The sequence below is a fragment of the Oryza sativa genome, chromosome 1 (genome assembly GCF_034140825.1).
Source record: "Oryza sativa Japonica Group chromosome 1, ASM3414082v1".
Lineage (NCBI taxonomy): Eukaryota > Viridiplantae > Streptophyta > Magnoliopsida > Poales > Poaceae > Oryza > Oryza sativa.
In genome coordinates, this window is record NC_089035.1 from 16,162,328 (window position 1) to 16,169,971 (window position 7,644).

General features: G+C 38.7%; 1 long non-coding RNA gene across 1 annotated transcript; it reads right to left on the reverse strand.

Annotated features, from left to right (window-relative positions):
- Nucleotides 1-3,491: 3,491 nt before the first annotated feature.
- Nucleotides 3,492-6,377, reverse strand: LOC112939050 (uncharacterized). Its single transcript, XR_003242453.2, has 4 exons — nt 6,121-6,377; nt 5,954-6,046; nt 5,125-5,190; nt 3,492-3,763 (listed from the first exon to the last, which is right to left on the reverse strand). It is a non-coding gene; the product is annotated as an uncharacterized lncRNA (long non-coding RNA).
- Between the last annotated feature and the right edge of the window lie 1,267 nt (nt 6,378-7,644).

The window sequence follows — 7,644 nt, forward strand, 5'->3', positions numbered from 1 at the left end:
TGGCTGCAAGTCCATTAACATAAGGATTTCAAGAATTAGGTGGAGTCGCAATTGTTTAAATCTTTGCTGATAAATTGAAGTTCACAAAGAAGAAACTGTTTCTGTCTACCAATTTTTACTCTTATATTCAGTCCTCTCATTTTCCTGTACTAACCATGATTAACACGCCTGAAACAATTGAGACTATCAATTGGTTCTTTCAAGTTTTTGCAAACTGTTGTCTCAAATATTCAATGAGGCAAATTATGATGGTGCAATGAACATTGGTTTCTAAAGTATGTAAAGAATATGCTCATGATAATCTTTGCATTGTGTACTTGTGTTGTGAACTATTGCAAAAAGTACATCTTTATATCACTAAAAGAATTTTAAGGTTGCTGTTGCATAAAGAGATTGAGTACTCTGTGTTGACTTGCTGATAGAATTTATCTACCATTTAAATCCTTAAGATGAATTGATCTCTCACTTTTCTCCTTTTTTTTGTAGGGTACATGGCGGAGCTAAACACTATGCAAACGGTGGTTTATTTTGCTGTGTCTTAAACATAGTAGTGATATCTAGCAACTAGCAAGGGACTACTACAATCTTTCAGTATCCAAGCACATAGTTAAACAAAAACTTACAGATAGCAACACAAACTAAAAGAATTGAATTGGGAAGGGAATACCATAGACATCTATGGAGTATTAATATAGAACACACAAACAAGAGTTTAATTAGGTGCTTAACTATAAGCAAGAAAGGGACATGTGGTGGAATTCTATTATGAGATAACTGATGCATAGTACTTGTAACACCATGCGCCTTAATTTAGTATTTTTGAAAAATAATTAAAAGTCAGGAAAATTTAACTTTTCAAGCTGTTGCACGGATGAACAAGGACCATGGTATTCCAGACATACATATATAGACACACATTAGGTCCTGTTCTTTTCTCCAACAAGAGTTGGATGAAAATTAAGATTTTCGTGGTACGCGTTTCAAACTGCTAAACGGTGCGTTTCGTGCGAAAACTTTCTATATAAAAGTTGCTCTAAAATATCATATTAATCTATTTTTCAAGTTTGTAATAATTAAAACTCAATCAATCATACGTTAATACCACCTCGTTTTGTGTAAAAAACTTAATCTTCATCTTCATCTTCATTTTCAGAAGAAAAGAAGAGTTAGCGATAGCGACGCTCCTAATTCTTACGGTGCTAACGGTTGACGGTCGTTAAGTGTAAACTTTAACCATCAACTGCTATATAAAAGAATATAAAATATATCATCAAACTTACTTGTAGGGGTTTACTACTAACCATTATCACTCGTATTGGTAAATATGAGTATGCAGGTGATTTCTAAATGAAAACACACCCGTCTTGCGACGAAATGCATCTCCGACCAATCGTACACGAGCGCTAGGATTGGAGGGTCCACATGACAGTCAAAACCGATATAAAATGGGCTTATCCACGATGCACTAATATAGGGACCCGCCAGTCGGCCTCCTAGCCGAAGAAGCAGCTCGGAAGTGGGGCCCACAGTTTGGCCAAACTAGGGGCTCAGCCGAATCTTCACTGCCACCTCCCATCCTGACCTTCCTTATGTAGGCTCCAGATGCACTCCTAGTGGTGGTTATGTTGGTAACCTTCATAGCACACTATAAAAGGACAAGAAACTCTCATTTCCAATACAAGACTTAAGTGGAGTATAACTCACATCCATATTTTAAGGCATCACCTTAGTATGTGGAATTAGGTAGAAAGTGATGGGAAGCTCTGGAAGAAATGCCCCCAAATATCGGAGTTCTCTTTGGGAAGTTCAGAAGGAGTGTCAGGTTTGTTGACATTCTTCCACTCGAGTTCCGGAGAAGCATTGGAGTTGTCAGCCTTCTTCTGTTGCTTGACCTCAGCGAATGCTTGTTTTAATAAAGTAAGTATTTGAGATCTCCATATAGTATTTAATTATTTGCTTGAGTGAGATATAGTTACATCGTTACGGGTTCGTCGCTTAGTTCAATTATTATGTGCTCTAGTATTAGGACTCTGAGTAAAGAATGAAGTTTCTGCGCGAGGCTAGAGTAATTATCAATAACTTAGGCGCGGTGTCTAGGTTAGTGGTTTCCTTTATTTGTTGTGTGCTCCATGCAAAGTGAGGTATGCGGCAGGTGGTGACAACCTTGTCCATCTTTTATATCCCTCCATGTTTACGTACATTGACTCAGTTTGTCAAACCAGGAGAGTGCTAGTGCTCAAAGCAATTGATAGAGTTTTACCTTTAACTCAAGTATAGTACATTAACCCGTAAGAATCTTCTTTAGCCTTAGCCTACCATTAGGTGCTGTCCTTGGATAGAATCCTATTATTAGATATGCACACAATCCCTATGATTTGATACCTTTGGAATACTCTAAGTTGAAGTGCTACAGCGGTATCTGTGCGCTTCCGATTTTTATTTTACTATATCAAATACTAACAAGCATTTCTGACGCTGTTGCCATGGAACGGTTGCTATATCATCTTCAAACCTGATTCATCCTCATATCTTTTCTTTGTTGTCCTTCCTTTCTCTTCTTACCTAGCACGGAGCACCTTTCTATTCAAAACCTTTATGCTCCAAGGACCGAGTTCTGTGAGCCACCTTTTTCTTCAAACATATCTGTTCATCTGGTATGAACTCCGTCCTAGCTTAAGAGCCATGGTTCGGGAATAATCCTTCTCAGGATGTGAAAGCGAAAATCCCTACCATCATTTGCGTGAGTTTGAGCAATTGTGCTTATGCCTGACAATAACGGACATGACATAAGAAACCTTAAAGTGGAAATTGTTTCACTTCTCTCTTACAGAGGGGGCGAAGCAATGGTATACTCATACCATGAGAAAACTGCATATTGATGGGACAAATTAAAAAGCATATTATGCCTTGCTTTCTTCCTGTTAACCCGTGTAGTCTCTCTACGTGGAGGTTCACGCGAAAGAATCCATTGGTGCAGCCTATGCTCGTTTCTCCTTGTTAACTCAAGACGACACAGACTTTTCTTTACCGATCATGTGTTGTTACAACACTTCCACTCGGGTTTAGACAAGATGTCTGCCATGTATCTCGATACTTCTGCTGTAGGTTCGTGCGCACACAAAACGATGTCTGTGGACACCCCGAGTATTATACCATCCAGTGTCCAACGCGAACACCACATACTATTGGAGAAGTGGGATCCATACACGCATAAATAGCCACTCATCCTCAATGTGTCCATGATCGCGGTTGACAACCTTCTGTTATAATAACTGGAATGCCAAGTAGTGAACACAAGAGATAATCATAAGATAGCTTGCCAGTCTACTCCGTCATATGTCCGTCAACCACTCGAAGGTGGCGACCAAAAGCATACCCCAGTGACTCGATCCAAGGCACTATCCCCGATTATCTCAAGCGATCAAAACCCGTTACTCATGCTTAGCTAGTCCGTAGGAATGCGACTAGCCTCACACTTTCATCGCAAGCAATTAATAAACATAGCAAGTACCATAATAGGGTTAAAGTGCAGCAGGTACATGACACATAATAGGGTCCAAGATCCCAACATACAACACATAAATATAGCAGCAGAAGTCTCAATTAGAGTTCATAGGCAAAAGATAAAATCGGTGGTGCCACAACCCCACTAGGGCAAACCAACCGGGCAAGAGCCAAGCTGCAAGAGATCACTCATTGCCCTCGCCACCCTCAGCAGAGCAATGACCACACAAGAAGCATAACTCATAACCGGAATCCTCTCCTGAAATTGCAGACACCGGGTTAAGTACAAGATTGTACTCGCAAGTCTTACCCAAAATTATATATACATAAGGGAGAGAGAAGTATGCAAGCTTTCTAGCCTATAGTGGGTCTCTAGGTTCAACGTTTGCATAAAGCTAATTTTATTGAGAAATTAATGAGTAAAATAAGTAAGGACAAGTAACTCTAGCATCATTTTAATTTATGGACAGCAAGTATATAATTCTGAAATATATAAGCAAATGAGCCCAAACGGCGCTCTCATCATCAACCATGGACTACCAAAGTCCATACCAACATGGCACAACATGCCAACACCACCATCAAACATAATCCCATCCATAATAATCCACATTTGATTCTAACATAAGTGACTAACACATCAAGCATTGTTCATAACCGAGGACGCGGCTATTCGAATAGATTATACTCTGATCAAAGGTGTACAACTGGACCCACACGAAATGAACAAATATCAAATGCTACACACCCCGTCGAGTGCGGTACATAAGTGATTCAAGCTCATTACATGCCCTTTCTTAGCCCCACCCCAACCACCTATACTACGCTGGGGTTCCCGACGACTCAGTCACGTGCGTGCATGATGTGACCAAGGCGGGCGCGCCACGCGGGAGGCACCCCCGGCCAAACCTAGGCACCCGAGAACCTCCAAAGGCTACCTGCCTCACGACTCTCCAACGTAGTATAAATGATCACAGTAGAACTAGTAAGAACAAGCCGGTCCCAAATAAGGCATGTGGTAAGTACATAGGGTGCTTGATTAGATGTCAAAATGTTCGGTCCTTAACGACCTAGATGGGGCTACTTGCATCAGGGGAAACCAACCTCCCATCATCGCCCTATCACCCGTCCAAGTCCAACATATTTCATCAACCATTATTTAGTGTAAGTGCTCAAGTTTTATGCCCAATAATGCAAGTTGTCTATATACCACTATTAAGCACTGTCTATCCCTATAGTTCTATTAGCACTAAGCATGGCTAAGCATTAATGAATAAGACATCCCAAGTAATCCCAACCAGTGGTAATAGGGTATAAGACAACGATATCACAAGAACTAAATGCATTAATAGGTTCTACCCATACACCATAAACCGACAATATTAATATCTAGGCAATACATGCATATATATATATATATATATATATATATATATATATATATATATATATATATATATATATATATATATATATATATATATATATATATATATATATATATATATATATATATATATATATATATATATATATATATATATATATATATATATACATATAGATTGCAACCAAATCATTTTTAGAGAAAGCATAGGTTCTATATGCTTAGGTGCTTGCCTTGCTGCTGCGTGGAAACACACTCAACCTCAGAGTCTTGCTCCACATACTCCGAATTCTCCGAATCTATCGATAAGAGGCAAATATGCAAATAAGATTCGAATAAACATGCATATGCAACATGCTCTACAGAACACGGGGTAAACACAGTGGACATGTCACATTTTCAAGAAGAACATGGGTGAAAAGAATGACCCTATTTGCTGCCATGATTCTGGAGATATAAAAGTGACGAGCCACAAATGCTGAAAATGGTCCTATGCCAAAACTGAATATAAACTATGGGTCATTTGGTGATCCCCACATATTCTAGCAAATTTTCATGGGTGAAACTTGCTCCATACAAAAGAGTATAATTTACTGGTGATAGGAATAGTATTCGATTATTTAATTTGGAGTTTGAACAAGATAGTAGGTATATATGAAACCTAGAGAGTGAGAAAAAGAAAACTGCTGCCTGCAGCCCTTGTGCCCAAGATTTGATTCGAAAGTTTACTTTACAAATGCTCAGTGATTGAGGAAAATGAAGAAGGCATGATTTAGCTCAGCTATTGGTTTTGTAAATACAATTTTTACAAGGTGCTGGTTAGTCTATGAGGGATTAAGTCGTAACATGAAGTTTCTAGCTGGCCTAAGAACTTATGATGCTGAAAGGTAGCAACTTGCTTCCAATGGCAACTCATAAAGGTCCAAAGGTTGCTGTTACACTCCATGCATGCATATACTTTAAAATGCAGGTGGTCAGGTACTGTGGTTGCGAAGGTTGGAGCACAAACAGCCATAGCACAAGAACAAATCGATGAAGAAGAAAAAAAATGGTGATAGCAACCTGAGTAAACTGAGGGGGATGGGGGTTGTAATGGTCGGAGTGGAGAGAAACGAGTTGCAACTGTTCTATGCTCTAAAATCTTGCATCAATGACCTGTGGAGAGAGGTAGGGAGGCTCAACACAATGGCACTCACAAGAGGGACACAATGGATGGGAAGGAAACTCACCAAGTGGAGGAAAAACATGGTTGTTGTTTTGTTGCTGCAACCAGCAGCAAGCTCCACCTATTTTCTTCCCGATCTCCCTCACGAACCCATGCATGTGCAAGATATTTGGATGGATGGGAGGCTTGGATACTTGAGATTGCTGTGGTGTGACATGCAGGGATGGATCTCAAGTGTTTGGAGGAGATTTGATGGAAAGAAGTGAACTGGGAGCTCAGCTTGCAAGAAAGAAAAGAACAAGCAAGGGAGAAAGAAAAAAGGAAGAAGATGAAAGGGTTTCTTGCTAGTCTTATGGACCTGAGGTGGGTGGACGACCTGGAGGTGGGATGGGGCTTGGTGGAGAGCCTAGGTCAGTGAAAGGTGGGGCCAAGTTGAGCTGGGTCATGGGACAGATAAAGGAAGGTTAGAACCTTACATACACATTGAAAATAGTGAGTTTTCAAGAATTTTCCTTCTCTCCTTCTTGGGTAACTAGTTTGTCCTAGCTAAAAGAGAGTCAAAAATGTGTGTTCTGGCATGGAGATAGATTGAGTTACGTAGTTTCCATTTTTCAAAGTTTCACTCAAAAATTTGAAATATTTTAATTCTGGCAAAAAGGTGAAATGGGGTATGCTGAGAACTAAATTGAATTTTAATGAGGTCAAAACTGAGTGTAAAAATTCTAGAAAAATTATATTAACTCATAATAAATAATCTAGTATTTGAATAAATTATAAAACCTATATCCTTCAGTTCAACTTTAGGCACATTTAGAAGTTGCTTCATTTTGCCAATTAGGTTTCTATTAACTAAGTGTGACTATATTTGACTGATATATTTGAGGTAGTAAAAAGAATGATAAAATTATGAAACCTTCATAGTGGTCATCTTAGGTTGTCTAAGTGACATGAGGATCTTCATGGATTTTATGTTGCTTAGATTTGTTATATAAAGTCTCTATGTTTATTTAACATGTATCAACCAATTATGAACGACATAAAAATCATTACAAACAAGTACACAAGCACACAATCACTTGTTACTAATTCTACTAGCCAATTGCGAAGCATGGTCAGGTAGATTATCCAAAGAGCGAAAGATTAACAACTATACTACAACGTTTCTTAACTACCGCTTGACCATTTAATTTGGTTATATACATAGAGGCTTGGACAAAGCTTAGAAGCTAAAAGAAGACACCAAACACCAGACCAAACACTAGAGCTTCATGGATTATCTAGTATTCAGTCAGTTTGGTCTCTAGAAACATTGTTCCCCTTGTGGAAGGGAAAACAAAAATTAGTCTAGCTACTCCTCGAAACTGTTGGTAGATTTTATTAGCACCAAAACACTCTCTGAACGATGGATGAGTCATTAAAAAAAGTTTTTGTTTATCTAGCAAAAGGTTGTAGGGTCATTAGTCTACCTATAATGATCACTAAAGTTTCTTAATAACTCAAACCAACAGTTTGGGAAAATGGTTTCAATTTCTACCCATGTTTTTTATACACAAATTAACCGCATGAGGTTTTGAACCCAAATAGCTTT